Genomic DNA, 17,634 nt, shown 5'->3' on the forward strand with positions numbered 1-17,634 from the left:
TTTTCTACATGGAACAAATCCGCTCCACATTTTGATTGACAGCCGTCAGAACCTACTAGTGACTGTATTTACTCCTTTCTTTTCAACCATTGGATAGGATTTTAAAAACGGCTGTTGTTGTATTTGTGAAAGGCGGGATGTACTTCTGACGAAGCGCTGTTAAATATGTCTAGGTGAAAAACGATGCCGCAAAAAGAATAAATGAAATGCTTTCTTAAAAAGGCAAAAGAACGCATGCATGTCTTCTTATGATAATTAAAAACCAACAGACTGATGAAAATGCGGGACATTTTCTCAATATGCGACGTGCGGGACAAGGGGTGAAAATGCTGTGCGGTACAATGCAAAGCGGGACGGGTGGTCACCCTACAGGCCACACACTCTCTGAAAGGACCATATTTGGCTCGAGAGCCGTTTCCGAACAGTGGAAAATCAGCAGTCAATCAAAACGCACGCGACCCATAGCAACGCGTTATGGCAACGCCTCAACAGAAATTGTCCGACTTTTGAGCCGTCCGTTACTATTGTATACATTGTCATGTTATAATAATCACATTTATTTAGTTTTATTGACCACGATATTATCATTGATATTTGTCTGAGAGGGGCACTTTTGATTCATTTTGAAAAAGGGCAGGGGCTCGAGCACCCAAAGCCCCCCCCCTCTGCACGTGCCTGCCTATCGGCAAGCCCCTCCCCTTGAACGCAGATAAGCCAATGGCAGTTGAGTATCAGTCGCACTGACTTTGATGGGTATTATAGTCTACAGAGCGATACGGGTGGTGAAAGGGAGAGCTCGCATTTTAGCAGTTTTGCATAAGGTCTCTAAATGTTTGTTTACTGCTAGTTGAATGAGTTTGTGTAATTTGCTGTGTATGTTAATAATGCAAACGGAGAGAGAGAGAGTTTGTAAATGAGACCTTAATGCGCACTTCTTATGCTTTGTTTGTTCAGCTCTTACAGTGATTTTTTTGGAGTGAAAAAGGACGCAATAAACTTCATAACCCATCAGTAAAGTTTGGCCATCAATAGGACGGAGCCTGCTACATTCAGTGTCCAAAAACAACCTGGGATAAGGTTTTCAAACTAACAGCTGTCATTGTAACACAGTTAGCCACTCGTTTGTCTGTCCGTGTTAGCAACAGTAACTAAGGGGGGCGGGGTTTACCGAAAGGTCAGTTGCGAGATAAAAGTCTGAATTGTGAGATAAAAAGTTGCAATTATCTTATTTTTTAATCAGTGGTGGAATAACCTAGAAACGTAATTCAAGATACGTTTTTAGAATGTCTAATAAAAAAATACTGATCCAAAAAAAGTTTAACCCAGTTTCAATTGATTTATTTGTTATTTCCATTTGGTCTTTCTATGTCAAATATCTGCTATTGTAGTGAATACATCTAGCATTTGTTGAATAAATGGCAGAATCAGGAACTACAGAAGCACTTGTTCCTAGAGCTTCTTACAGATACTTCTTGTTTGATGATGCAACAAATGATGGGGAATGATACAATAAAAAGGGGTTATTAACCATTACACAGAGAAGAGAGAACACTCTTTTGACCACTTGAACTTTCCCTCTCTTTTTCTGTTCCTCTCCCACGTTTCTCTGTTCTATTCTACAATAATATTTTGATTCATTGTGTTGCTCAGTCAGTTCTGATTAATGTTGCAGGGTGGAACAGGTCTTATATGATTCCCTCTTATAGACAGTCATTTACTGCCCCTCTCAGGACTAGATGTCAAAATCCAGCCATGACTAAAACATTGCACAGTACTTTTGCTGGACAACCAGCAAATAATACTGACAGCTTTTTAAGTAATAAATAATACCACAGGGTATGCCGATTCCTTCTGTAATACACACATTTTATTACGTTTGCTGTAACAACAGCAGCACTCAAGCTGCATGAAGTTTGTGTAAAATCTAATGTTCTCCAGCATGATTTGAAACGATTCAAAGAACATCTTGGTCTGTAATGGAATCAAGAACATCTGACCGTCAGTAGGTCACATGATCAATTTCGCAAATTTGACTAGTGACCAAGAAATTGTGCAGAATCTTTCAGAAATCCTCCATTCCAGTCCTTCATTCCTTCATTCCTCCATGAGGATAGTTAGTATATGTTGTTAATATACTAACTATATATTTATGGTTAGGGTTTAGTTTAGGTTTATTTGCTTGTAATCAGAGTTTACAGATTACATGTAATCTGGATTACGTGATCAGATTCCAAAAATTAAGTACTTGTTTTAAAATACTCGTATTCAGACTACAGTACATTTTTATTGATTATATGTTATTCTCACAATGGCAGTCAAATATTCATAATTCATTGATTCTCCCTACTACTACTTTTTATATTTAAAAAGTTCCTTTCTAAAAATGCCCACTGCTTGTATACATTTTGGACACACAGACCATGAGACACAGCATTTGATCACTGGATTTACATAAATCTTTGAAGGGTTTTTCAGCATTACAACATTGCATCTAATCTACTCCTGATTAACACATTAATTATTGTTTGAATTATCACTCTTTCAGTTATTAAACCACGTCTTTGGAAGGCTTTTGTCTTTCAAACACATTCAAATTCATATTTACATGCAATGTAGTTGTTATTAAAACTTTTTTGATATAATATATTTACTTGAAGCACCCCCTGTGATTTTAATTTGCAAGTTAGGTCAATAATAAAATTGTCATTAATAAAAAATAAATGGTTCTCTGATGTCGGTTAATGGTCACATGACATAAAATATAAAAAAAATATTTTTAGTAGTGTTTTATTTTGATTGTTTTTATTTTAAAATTATTTTAATTTAAATCTAAATGTTTAGAATTATTTTATTTTTTAGCTTCTTCATTAAACTCACAAACCCCTGCAGTTCCATCACGAACCCCAGTCTGGGAAACCCTGACGTAATGTAATATTTAAAGCACTTGATGTTGTTGATAAAGAATGGAATATATTTTCTTTCTCTTTTATATCAATATGATACAATATTAATCTACTCAAATCAATGTAATAAACAATTTAGGTCAAAAGCAATCTAAAAGTAATCCAAAAGTAGTCCGATTATATTACCTTAAATATGCAGTGTAATGGATTACGTTACAACTACAATTTGTGTCATGTAATTTGTAATCAGTAACCGATTACAATTTGTAAGTAATCTACCCAGCTCTGCTTGTAATTATGCATAATTTATTGTTATTACTAGAGTAAATACATGTAAGATGTGTAACAGGTATGTTACCAAAACAAATGCTAAAAAGTCCTCAAACGTACTTTTTTCTAAGGTCTTTTTCTATTTTTCAATCATTTGACTTTTTCAGTTACGCATTGTTTATTTAATAAAATTTTTTAAGGCAACAGGTTTCCTCACTTTTTTAATGTCAAGTCAACTGATCACTTTTTACACTGAAGGAATATAAAAAAATACACATGCAAGCCCTATGTGTCCAGAGGGATTATAGTAAGCACTGTCCCGGGTTACAATTAATGAGATCTGAGGTTTTGGTAGATGAGCATATGGCCGGTGGAAAATACAGGAACATCCAGTACGAGTTACTCAGCTATGTTCACATCCGATGAGTGAATGTCTTCACACAAGATAATCAAGTGCTGTGAACTCATTCGTTCCATTACAAATCATCACACATACTCTCTCCAGACACAAGATACACAACTTGAGAAACCAGACCAGAATGGTTTCTGATGGCAAGCCAAATGCTCACTGACATATGACTCATGGTCCGATTTTTCAGCTGAATTACACTTCAGAGAAGTGTTGCAAATAAATATGGATTCCATGCCTGTATTTTGGATAAGCGGGCAGCTTAAATGTGAGTCAGTCTGATCCTCATACAGCCGACTGAATCCTTGGATCAGTCAGTTGGTTTATACTAAGCAGAGTGAAAATAAAGGAAATGTAATTGAACAGGTAGAAATATCTCTATTTACAAATATTACATATGAATCTATTTTTATAAGATAACCTGTGCTACTATGAAAGCATCAAATGGGCTAATATTTACATCCAATGACACATAATAATGAAGATATCCCATCTAATTCAGTTCTTAAAGTCTGTATTCATAAAAATGTATGAAATGCACGAATATAGATCAGATTAGTATTCATTGCCATTGTAAAGTGTACACATGCATTTTTGTATGAAAGCCATATGCACCCTTTGATGGACTGATTTTATTTTTAATTCATATGCTTGTGTAATCTTTAATCAAAATAACATCTCTGATGACATGAGGGTGGGACATCCCGTCACTCACATGAGATCACAGCAATAGCACAACAACAATCCTACGATCCAATCAATTCCCGACGGATAAAATCAAGTCCTGCAATACATTTCTTTCTTGTTCGAAAAGCCTTTTAACTCAGATGTCACATTAGGGAAGAAAAGACTATCACAAGTAATTTCATGTTGACTTCAATTATAATCAAATCTCGACAAGCAGGAAACATAAGCTGGGAATGTTGCTCAATCCAAGTGTACAAAAAAAGCTCATTCGAATACTAATTAGACCTCACTGCAAAACATACCTTCATTGGACACAACTGCACTTGTCTTTCATATATGGTTCATAAATGAACTGGAAGGATTTCATGTTACATATTTAGAGACTGGCAGTAATGAACAGGCAGCTGTTGTCCGCGCACTGGCCCATTAACACATGAGCATATAAGAGCATCAGAATATGTTTCCTGCTGGATCACTGGGATGTAAATGGCTGTTTCACATGCTCTGATCTGTGTGCTAAAGAACAAGTGTGTGTGTGTGTGTGTGTGTGTACCACTGGAGAGCTCAGCTGTGTGAGTGTTTGTGTGTGTTGTGACTGTGGGGGAGATATCTCCAACAGCCTTGCACTGACATTTCATATCCCTGCCACAATGATGACAGAACATGACTCCCGCTTCGCACATACGCCCTCTCAACACACATACAGACACAGACATACACATAGACATACAGTACCTCAGAGAGAGAGAGAGAGAGAGAGAGAGAGAACTAAAAGACTTAAGGCTTGTAATGATAATAACATTTCAGTATGCCAATCGATGTAAATGAAACGTTACAGATAATCTATATCTTATTTTGATACCCCAGGAAAAACTAAATGCTACTCCAAAAGCTAAATGCTACCTTTATACAGTGGCATGAAAAAGTATGTGAACCGCTTGCAGAATCTGTGAAAATGGGAATAATTTTAACTAAATAAGAGGGATCATACAAAATGCATGTTATTTTTTTATTTAGTACTGTCCTGAATAAGATATTTTAAATGAAAAATGTTTACATATAGTCCACAAGACAAAAAAATAGCTGAATGTATTAAAATAACCCTGATAAAAAGTTTATGAACCATTGATTCTCAGTGCTGTGTGTCGTTCCCTGGATGACCCACGGCTGTTTTTTTGTTTTGTGATGGTTGTTCACGAGTCCCTTGTTTGTCCTGAGCAGTTAAACTGCCCAATGTTCTTCAGAAAAATCCTCCAGGTCCTGCACATTCTTCAGTTTTCCAGCCTTTTTTTCATATTTGAACCCTCTCCAGCAATGACTGTATGATTTTAAGATCCATCTTTTCACACATAGGACAATTGAGGGACTCAAACACAACTACTAAAAAAGGTTGAAACATTCACTGATGCTCCAGAAGGAAACACGGTGCATTAAGAGTTGGGGGGTGAAAACGTATTGAATTTGAAAATCAAGGTGAATTGTACTGAATTTGTCTTCCGGGAAACATGCAAGTATCTTCTGTTGCTTCTGAAGGGCAGTACTAAATGAACAAAAATTATATTTAAACAAAATAAGAAAAATTTGGACATCTTCATCCTGTTCAAAAGTTTTCACCCCCCGGCTCTTAATGCATCGCGTTTCCTTCTGGAGCATCAGTGAATGTTTCAACCTTTTTTAGCAGTTGTGTTTGAGTCCCTCAATTGTCCACAGTCTGAAAATATGGATCTTAAAATCATACAGTCATTGCTGGAGGGGGTTCAAATATGAAAAAGAGGCTGGAAAACTGAAGAATGTGCAGGACCTGGAGGATTTTTCTGAAGAACATTGGGCAGTTTAACTGCTCAGGACAAACAAGGGACTCGTGAACAACCATCACAAAACAAAAAAACAGCCGTGGGTCATCCAGGGAACGACACACAGCACTGAGAATCAATGGTTCATAAACTTTTTATCAGGGTTATTTTAATAAATTCAGCTATTTTTTTGTCTTGTGGACTATATGTAAAAAATTTTTATGTAAAATATCTTATTCAGGACAGTACTAAATAAACAATAACATGCATTTTGTATGATCCCTCTTATTTAGTTAAAATTATTCCCATTTTCACAGATTCTACAAGCGGTTCACATACTTTTTCCTGCCACTGTATATTAAAAGTTTATTTTAAATATGAAAAAATTTATTCTTAATAATATTAAAGCAGGTATTATTATTATTATAATATTAACAAACAATGTTTCCATGCCTCCATTATTTGATGAATTACTGTTGCCATGGTCAACAGAACATGTACACAAACTATGTTAAATATGGCAGGCAATTAATGCTAAGTTGTAAATGCATAAAAATAATAAAATAAAATAATAATAATAAAATAAAAAGGCACATTGTAGGGCTGCACGATTATGACAAAAATCATAATTGTTGATCATTCCCTTGAAATTGTAATTGCGATTATTAATTACAATTATTCTATAGCATTAAGCCTCAAAAGTCAAATATACGTTGGTTTGGTTTCTTTAAATAAAAAAGTAAAAATATGCAATGTATTATGTTATACTAAAAATAAAATCAATGGGGAAAAAACTTAAGATAACCTGTGGAAAGAAAACAAAACACATATTAAGTACACAGAATATTTTTGTAATTGCGATTACATTTTATTAAACGATTACGTAATTGTGCCGTAATTGTAATCACGATTACAAATTCGATTAATTTTGCAGCCCTACCACATTGTATGCATGTATGTACAGTGGGGCAAAAAAGTATTTAGTCAGCCACCAATTGTGCAAGTTCTCCCACTTAAAAAGATGAGAGAGGCCTGTAGTTTTCATCATAGGTACACTTCAACTATGAGAGACAGAATGAGAAAAATCCAGAAAAATCACAGTCTCTGATTTTTTTAAGAATTTATTTGCTAATTATGGTAGAAAATAAGTATTTGGTCACCTACAAAAAAGCACGATTTCTGGCTCTCACAGACCTGTAACAACTTCTTTAAGAGGCTCCTCTGTCCTCCACTCATTACCTGTATTAATGTCACCTGTTTGATCAGTATAAAAGACACCTGTCCACAACCTCAAACAGTCAGACTCCAAACTCCACTATGGCCAAGACCAAAGAGCTGTCAAAGGACACCAGAAACAAAATTGTAGACCTGCACCAGGCTGGGAAGACTGAATCTGCAATAGGTAAGCAGCTTGGTGTGAAGAAATCAACTGTGGGAGCAATTATTAGAAAATGGAAGACATACAAGACCACTGATAATCTCCCTCTATCTGGGGCTCCACACAAGATCTCACCCCGTGGGGTTAAAATGATCACAAGAACCGTGAGCAAAAATCCCAGAACCACACGGGGGGACCTAGTGAATGACCTGGAGAAAGCTGGGACCAAAGTAACAAAGGCTACCATCAGTAACACACTACGCTGCCAGGGACTTAAATCCTGCAGTGCCAGACGTGTCCCCCTGCTTAAGCCAGTACATGTCCGGGCCCGTCTGAAGAGAGAATTTGGATGATCCAGAAGAGGATTGGGAGAATGTCATATGGTCAGATGAAACCAAAATAGAACTTTTTGGTAAAAACTAAACTTGTCGTGTGTGGAGGAGAAAGAATGCTGAGTTGCATCCAAAGAACGCCATACCTACTGTGAAGCATGGGGGTGGAAACATCATGCTTTGGGGCTGTTTTTCTGCAAAGGGACCAGGGCGACTGATCCATGTAAAGGAAAGAATGAATGGGGCCATGTATCGAGAGATTTTAAGTAAAAATCTCCTTCCATTAGCAAGGGCATTGAAGATAAAACTTGGCTGGGTCTTTCAGCATGACAATGACCCAAACACACCGCCCGAGTGGATTCGTAAGAAGCATTTCAAGGGCCTGGAGTCTCCAGATCTCAACCCCATAAAACATTTTTGGAGGGAGTTGAAAATCCGTGTTGCCCAGCGACAGCCCTAAAACATCACTGTTCTAGAGGAGATCTGCATGGAGGAATGGGCCAAACTACCAGCAACAGTGTGTAAAAACCTTGTGGAGACTTACAGAAAACGTTTGACCTCTGTCATTGCCAACAAAGGGTATATAACAAAGTATTGAGATTAACTTTTGTTATTGACCAAATACTTATATTCCACCATAATTTGCAAATAAATTCTTTATAAAAAAGACAATGTGATTTTCTGGATTTTTTTTTCTCATTCTGTCTCTAATAGTTGAAGTGTACCTATGATGAAAATTACAGGCCTCTCACATCTTTTTAAGTGGGAGAACTTGCACAATTGGTGGCTGACTAAATACTTTTTTGCCCCACTGTATGTATGTATAAATAAAATAATGTATTACCTGGACTGTAGTGCTTATTTGTCTGGCGGCCAGTGAAGCTGTTCAGAAAGTATCTCTTAGTAATTATACAGCTATAGAAGCATCAGAAGCAGACTGGAAAGACATGACAGGGGTGTCTGAGTATGTAAGTGTGTGTAATGAGGCTTAGCCAAGGAAAAGGACAAATCCCAGCTCTCTCATTGGGGAGGTGTGACGTCATTGCAAAGCCCTGCCATTTACTCGCTATAGGAAAGATTTCACACATTAATCTGCTGACAGGACTTAGGTAGTACAGCAAATCAGTGAGATTATCTTCCCAGTTTTTCAAAGACACGCCTGAGCACTTCAGTGTAAAGATGTTATTTCTCCAATCACAGATTTATGAATCAGCGAAAAAAGGTGCCATAACTGCAGAAGTAAGACATAAAAGTCCCAAAAGTGCACTAGGATTACACTGAACAACATTTCCTTGAGTTGTTTCAGAGAAGCACAGCTGATGCTGTCTGGAGCTGAGACTCAAATCAAATGAGCAGCAGTTCTGTCTTCAGCACCTTGGACAGCGCCGTGGCTTCTGGCTGCCAGTCACAACAGCACGACATTGGGAAAAAATGTCAGGGCAAGGCATGGGTGGGCAAGAGTAGAGAGAAAGCTCATTTTGAGGCTCTTTTTTGTCCAGGGATTGAGTCTGAGGGACCTGTAAACCATCGAGTGTAACTTTCAAAACACCATACTCAAAGACAAGACACAAACCAGCCTCAACTTCCAATTGAATTCATTTAGATCCAGTTGTTCTCAGTCCATCCAACCTACGACATACACATTTAAAAAGACAAAGACTAAGAGCTATTTCTACCTGATCTCACCCTAGAAAGAGACTTTTGTTGTCTTTTGTTTGCTTGCTGTCAGTAAAAGAGTGGAGACTCTTTTCTAGAAGCCTCACCCTCTCTGTTCCTCTGCTGAGATAATCACAACCTATAAAAAAAAACAGCTGAAGACACTTCATATAACTTCCTATAATAACTCATACTAATAAAGAAAAAACAAGTTTCTCTTCTTTTCTGCTTTTCACTTCAGCTTGCGTAGGCTACTTATCTGACCTTACACTTCAATCTTGCCACTGTGTATTGCAAATATTGTTGGCTCATGATAACTTGCTTGCGGCAGTCCTTTATATTTAGATAAAAGCATCAGCTAAACTAATAAAGTAATGTAATATAATATAATACACTGTACCATGGTCAGTTTGTTTTGGGGGAAAAAATTGTCTCTTATGCTCACCAAGGGTGCGTTTGATCAAAAACAACTGTAATGCTGTGAAATATTATTCCAATTTAAAATAACTGTTTTCTATTTTAATATATTGTATAATCTCATGTATTCCTGTGATGGCAAAGCTTAATTTCTTCAGTGTCACATGATCATTCAGAAATCATTGTAATATGCTGATTTGCTGCTCAATAAACATTTCTTATTTAGAACTGGGGTAAAAAAAACCTAAATCCAAAGGTCTATGCTATTTTCAGTTGAGCGTTGCAAAGCAGCAGCACAGACAGCATATGAGCCGATCATTCTTGTCCTCTTTACTACTTGTTATAGCACAAAAAACACAAATTAATAGGGTTGTTCCGATTCCGATATTAGTATCGGAAACGTAACCAATACCACAACAAATTCTGGCATCGGCGAGTACTTGAACCCATGTACTGATCCGATACCATTTTCTTAAACAAGACCTAGTTATTATGACTGCTAGCTTTGCCTAACCACTGCGCGGTTCTTCTTCGCTAGAGAGGAGGATTTTGCCAAATATAGCCTATATATTATATTGCATTTTCATAATTTTTTTACTCAACCTTTACTTCAATATTTAATGTAGCCTATGTTTCAATAAATCCATCGTGTTTTTATGACAGCCCACGTTTAAATGTTTTTATATATAAAAAAGTAGAAACATAATTGTCATTAAAAATGTATTATAACGTTATTATAAAAACATACTTATTTGTAATTTAAATCTAAGTAGCCCACAAATCAGTTCATTTCAACCTTTAATATTATAGTGATGACAGGCCTATATTATATTTCCTTGAGGAAATTTCCCATGTACTGTACCTGACAGGCCCTAATTAATCAATATCGAATTGGATTTAATCAAATCGCAAGCTTGTGAATCGAATCGAATCGTGCAATTTATGTCAACACCCAGTCAAATAATTATCAATGTGAAAACAGTTGTGTAGCTTAATATTTCTTGTGGAAACCATGAAACATTTTTTTCAGGATTCTTTGATGAATAGAAAGTGCAAAAGAATAGCATTTATTTACAGACACTTTTGATCAATGTAAAGTGTCCTTGCTGAATAAAAGAAATAAATGCCTTTCAGTAGTAAAAAATACTTTTCTTCATTTTAATGATGGTAATACTATCCAGGGCGAGCAAAAGATGTTGATTTATTTGACAAAAAATAGCATTCATCTTCTCAGGGCAGTCGCTATCGAATATGCTACTATGCTGAAGATGCAGAGAAGAAAACGGAACTGAAGATGGAGGTAATTTTGAAAAACGGAGTGGCATAATCCATCATGTTGGGGGATTTCTGATAAGCATCGTGGCTTGTGGCTCAAGAGAGCATAAGTGTTAGTGAGCAGAGTGGGTCGAGCAGCCCTGAAATGATGAGATCCTCCAAACACTCAGCACATGCATACAGTAAATGTGTGCCAGAACACACACACACACACACACACACACACACACACACACACACACACTTCCTGTCCATTTAGCCTGTCTTTCCTGGGTTGTATAGCGAGTATCTCCCTGAGAAAATCTCCATGCTGCTTTTCACACACCTAAAATAGAACTCAGCAGATACAAGAAACCTTTCATTTGCATTGCGTTAGAAGAAGCTCATGAATAGCTCCGTGAGGGTCCTTTTGCTCTCTCTCCCTCTCTTTCTCTCCTTCATGCATTTCTTGCTCCAGGGGCAACTCTTGGTGATCAAACATGCCTATTCATCTGACTGGATGGAACTGCCTAAATGCAAAGCCGGAAAGATAGATAGAGAGAAAGGAAGAAACAGAGAGACAACAGCATCAACCATTCTTCTTTTTATCTGACACTGATATTTGTCTTTTCCAAAGGCAGTCTGATGGAAAACAGATAACTGATGACCTCCAATGCATTCGCTTTATCCCTCTCTTCTTTCATTATAGAAGGAGACTTTAAAGTTTGCTTTTGGCATCTCCCCTGCACTCGGACAGAGAAAAAGGACAGATTTTGTAGTGCCTGACAGGAAAAATACTGACAATCGCTTCTTCATACAAAATTGATGCGAAAAGACCTATAATAATAATGAAATAAATGTGGTGGATTCAAAAGCAAAACGGAATGGACAGCCCACACGTCATCGCTTACCCCAGATCACTGAGTACCTGTCTATAAAACTGGCCTCTTTAATGCTCAGTGGCTCAGTGTAATTCTAAATGACAAGCATCAACGTTGTTTTATTCTGGTCCTGAAACCACAGGCTATATTTGCTCTATTAATAATCTATGCTTTCAGCTCGGCTGCACCAACGGGTCGTCTTATGCACGCCGGCACGGGGCATAAGAGCAAGACAGGAAATGCGCTGTCTCACCTGCACATGGCCTCACCTGTAACCTGCCCGCAGGCTTTTCTAAGGGTGGCCAGCAGTGAGGGAGCATGAAATGCAACGGAAAGTGCGGGGAAACACCCTTGCCAGTTTAAACTACACTACTGTGCAAAAGTTTGGGGTCAGTACGATTTCCTACTGAGAAAAAAAAATATCCAGAAAGGATATTAAATTGATCAAAAGTGAAGAAATGTATATATAATAACGTTTAAGAATCCTGAACATAATGGTAATAATGAGAAACGTTTCTTGAACACTAAATCAGGATATTAGAAGGATTTATGAAAAGTCATGTGACACTAAAGACTGGAGTAATGGCTGATGAAAACCATCACATCACAGGAATACATTATATTTCAAAATATATTAAAATAGAAAAAAAGCTATTTTAAATGATAATAACATTCACAATATTGCTGTTTTTACTGTATTTTGATCAAATGCAGGGCTCCAGACAAAAAAATGTATTAGGGAGCCATTGGCTCCTATAGGGTAAAAAACCAGGCGGCAAATAATTTTTTAAAGAGCCACATTACAATGAACATAAATTTTTTAAATCACTTGCTTTTAATCATCCTGTTGTCTCCCCTCTTTTTACAGTTTCAGCATTTTCATCTTGTCAATGTTGGAACTGAAGTTCACTTGGGAACTGAATGTCTTTTCCAACTTATGAACTATATACAGTGTTTCCCACAGATTAGAAACCAATTTGTGGTGGCGGGGGCGGGCTTGGAATTTGGGGGTTGGTGATTGGCACAAATATCGATTTCGATCTTGATTCAGTATCAATTCATATAGTCTACTGTACATATAGGGAAAAATAAGTTTGCCTTTTCAGCACTATCTTAAACTTTTCTTGAGCTAAATTATATTTGCTCGCATTCATTAATATTCACTTGTGTGTGCTTATAAGTATCATTAAAAAATATTAGGATGTAAGTTATTAACGTTTTAAAATTTCACATTTAAAGAAATCTAGTGTTTGATCATGACTAAATATGTATTCAAATGCAAAACTTAAAAATAAGTAAGCAGTTATGATCTGCAATACTTTTTTGAGCCACTAGATACATGTATATTTATTAAAGAGCCATACAGGCACTTATAGTGGCTAAACCATGGCATTTCAAATGAAATGTATTATTTTTCCAGCCACAAAATGACTCTAATTTGCCTCTTTGCATTGGAATTCTCTATTTTAACCTTAATTACTACACTAATTGTAATATAAATAAGAAAAATATTAGAAGAAAAATATTTTAATTCATTAAATGGTCATTAATGGACCATAATTATTGCACAAATAATAGGCCTATTTAGTACCAAAAGATCTCCTCAAACTATTCAATAAATATTATTAAACTAAAATATAGAACATTTAGTTAATTTAAAAATAGTTAAGGTGTACGGTCACATTTGACCACCAATGAGTATTGAAAACCTGAGGGCTAAATACAAGAATAACATTAACATTAATGGGAACAATGTTGCATCTCCATCACTCTCCATAATACAATGATACTGTAAATGGTTGACGTAAGCCACTGAGTGTAGTTTGGCCGCCGCCTCTTCTTTTTTGCAGAAAGGGTTTTTCTTCAATAAGCAAAATCTGAGAGGTGAATTTAGTGAATGGCAGCTCTTCACATGCTATCATATAGGCTGCGTTAAACTTCATTTTTAGCTCCGTCCATTCTTTTTCGTCACGCAGTTCGCATGCACGAGAAACTGCACGTGCTAATGGTGTAGTCTGTGGAGCACTCTTCGCGATAACGTGATCACGAGCATTTTTATGCTAGTTACTATCGGCGTGTTTTCTCACAGTCTCTTTTTTTGAAATGGTTGGTTCCTGCAATGAAGTCCGTTTCCCCCGCTATTTCTTTACCCACTATTGAACAAAAGTCACAAAACATTTTCTGTGACTTGCGATCATACCTTAGCCATGAAAATTCTTGAATCCAAGAAGTTTTGAAATGTCTTTCGCCATCAACACGGTGTGCATTGACTGACATGGAAAGATCCTCTGTGTCTCTGTCCTCTCTCACGGGTGTGCTGGCACAGCTGCTGGAGCCTGCTTTTTTAGAAGCAGGTGTGTCATCACCGTTGTTTGAAAAAGTCTGATATTTTTCGTTTTGACATTTTTTTTATAGCGCGGAAAGAGGAGTCTCGCTTTACCCGTTCACAATCACATTTGGCGCTCTATCACAGTGAAACTTTCACGTGTAGTGTCTCATTTTACTATGTCAACACAACAAATGATGTGATAGGCTACTCTTCACAGAACACGCACATAACATGCAAATTTTATAATCATGATATGTAAATTTGTATGGTCGCCAGTGGCGATCTCTGCAAAAATATCACTCGCAAATGAATATTTTTAGTCGCAAATGCGACCGTTTTAGGCGCAGTCTGGAGCCCTGAAATGAATGGCCTTGGTAAGCATAAAGGCCCGTTCACACCGAGAACAATAGCTTTAAAGCTGCAGTCCGTAAGTTTTGCCGCTTTGTCGCCATCTCTGTTTGAAACCTGCAATTACAGTTATTTGCAGAATTATCATCTTTACGTGGGTTGTATAGCTCCTCAGCATCTAATGTCTCTAATGTTTTGAGGAGTATGTGTGGCTGTCAGTCACCGCACCGGTGTGGATACTGTACTTCAGAATCACAGATTCTACATCTTGGAAGTATGACCAAAATAAGAAGTTTTCCCCGCAAAATGTCATCTCAACAAGTAACATGTCTGCCACTTTTGTTCTGACCATCTGAAAAATGAAGCATTGCATTAAATCGCTTAGCTCATATCACACCAAACCGTGAAAATTATTAGTATTGTTATACTTTGTTCTTAAATTGTTAATGTTAACAACAACAGCATTGCGTGACTACTTGTATTTAGTGTGTATTAGCGTTAACTGTAGATTTCAATTTACGTAAAGTCTAATGTTTTGCTTTTGACAATGGACTCCTTCTTAATGTATACAGATATGACGTAATGACGCAAAGGCATGCTCGAATTTCCCGCAGAAATCCACCAGTACCACTCAAATTATAGCACATTATTACAAGCTTACCGTTGTGAATCAGGCTAAGGTAAGGAGATAGTTTTGAACACTGGCTGGTTATATATTTGCTCAAAAATTAATTTTGGATCATTTTTAACCCCAAGAAAGTTACGGACTGCTGCTTAAAAGATAACTATATTAGCGTCCACACCAGCGGACGATATTGTTCTGTTTATTCTAAGCGCGTGCTTGTCCGCTGAGCTCGTTACAGCAGGATAGATTCTGATTGGCTGTCAATGTTTTTATCGTTCAGCAGCTGGATAAAATCGTTCTGAAAGTGATTCCAACAATATAGTTTCTCTGTATCATTATCGCTATAACTGTGGTGTTATAGTTATCGTCCTTGGTGTGAACGGGCATTAAAAAGACTTATTTCAAAAGCAAAATGAAAAAAAACGTACCAACTCCAAATTTTAGTGTATTTTACAAAGATCAGCATATCTCAATAGCAACTGTGCATTTAAGGCCTTTGTCACTTTTTCCAGTCTGTTTCTTTTTTGTCTTTTTTGTACTATAGAAACTATTCTTTTGGTTCTTGGTATCAAATGCTGGTCAGGACTCCAAAAATCTCCCAAATGCCGCTCTAGAGAAAAAGAAAGTGAGAGAGATAGCCGAGAAGAAGGATTCACTATAGATAAGAAACAATGGCTTGTTCTTTTTACTGCCTTTAATAAAAGTTTGTACCTTTAAGGCATAGTGGACCGGAATAATAACGGTTGGAGAGAGGAGAGAGGAGAGAGGTCAACACTTCTGCACTTTAAAGCCTTCAGGTCGGTTCTGGCTCAATCGTCTGAGCAAAACGCCTGTCCGGAGGAGAGCAAACAGCAAATTATGAGCAGGGCTGGACTCCATTTTCTTCTGCACCGCCTGTGCACGCTCAAGCCAAGATTAATCCTGCCATTATTCTTCACGAGTCTCGCACCACACACATATGGAGCAGTAAAGACAAGACACTAATTAAGAGACAGTGAGAGAGAGAAGGAGAAAGAGAGAGAGAGTTTCCCTAAGCAGATCTGTGAGATGAGATTGTTGACCTTAATGACCATAAAGGAAGATCAGTGTATATGAAGGAGCCAGAGCGCTGCTGAGATGATACATGTGTGTGTGTGTGTGCTGTGTGTGTGTGTGTGTGTGTGTGTGTGTGTGTGAGAGTGTGTGTATAATTTGCCCTTATGCCACAACGTGATTTGATGGTCAAAGCAATTTATGACTCTGCACACCAGAAAATTCATTAATACATAAATTACACACAGATGAGAGAGCATGCAACTCAGAAAGTAATTCTGAACAATATTCATCTCATGCTCCTATGTTACCTAAAATACTCTCCGGCTCTGACCGGCCTTTATCTTTAAAGAGGACCTATTATGCTTTTGCATAACTTTCTTTATGTATGACAAAGATCTGCAAAGGATCTAACGTGGTTATGATAAGGGGCGGGACACCAAAACACGCTTGAAGCGGTTGACCAATCACAACACACTGATCTAGCTGAACAATCAGCGCACATTGCGCTTTTCGAAAGGAGGGGCTTCATAGAGACCGGAACTAAAAAGAAGTGTTGCTGACAGACTGGGAAGAGAGGTGCTGCAACAGCGTAAAATATATGGAAAAATCAGGTGGTGTTTTTGAGCATTCAAGCATGAAAACCTATTCCAAAAACAAAATCAAGACTTTGTAAAAGGACATAACAGGTCCTCTTTAACATTAGCTGTCATTTAAAGCCGGTTTCAGTGAGCTCAGAAAAAAATGTAAAAGTTTTTTTTTTTTTTTTTTAATACAAATCTAATAATGGAATAATGAAGAATTTGAAATAGATCAACTGGTTTTATTTTGTTAGCCAAGTGAAAAGGTGAAACATTACTAGGGCTGGGTAAAAATAAAATGTATCGATTTTAATCGATTCTCATTTTTATGAACCGATATCGATTCTTAAATCCCAAGAATCGATTAGTCATCTAATTTTCAGTTGATGAATTAACGGTACATTATAGCGCCCCTCCCATCCATTAAACCGCAATAAGCTTTGTGCTTTGTGGTCCTTTTGATATAAAACAAAGTCTCAGATTTCAAATGATGTCCATTTTATGACGAAATTCAAAAAGTTTTGTTTTGGCGCAGTTTAATGTGGTGTGACAGATCGCTGTAGCCTCAGTTCTAGAGAAGCGGCATCTCGCAGCTCACATGAACTGACCATCTCCTCCGCTTTAATACCAGTTACAGCGCGAAATAAACATGAATGAACATCTGATGGTATGTTGAAAGCTACGGTACAATGTATCATGTCTCATTTAATCGCTCAATCAGTGTTTCAACCATGGAAAG

The 17,634-nt window shown here is 37.1% G+C and overlaps 1 protein-coding gene across 2 annotated transcripts in view; it reads right to left on the bottom strand.

Annotated features, from left to right (window-relative positions):
• Window positions 1-17,634, bottom strand: part of ajap1 (adherens junctions associated protein 1) — an 88,102-nt gene that overhangs the window by 50,694 nt on the left and 19,774 nt on the right. Inside the window, exon 1 of one of the 2 annotated variants that reach the window (XM_079826908.1) lies at window positions 8,617-8,717. The exons of the other annotated variant lie outside the window; for it this stretch is intronic. The gene's annotated coding sequence lies outside the window, so the exon portion shown is untranslated. Of the gene's footprint in view, window positions 1-8,616; window positions 8,718-17,634 lie in introns of those variants that run through there. 2 annotated transcript variants of the gene reach the window in all.

The sequence above is a fragment of the Gobio gobio genome (genome assembly GCF_949357685.1).
Source record: "Gobio gobio genome assembly, chromosome: 10".
Classification (NCBI taxonomy): Eukaryota; Metazoa; Chordata; class Actinopteri; order Cypriniformes; family Gobionidae; genus Gobio; species Gobio gobio.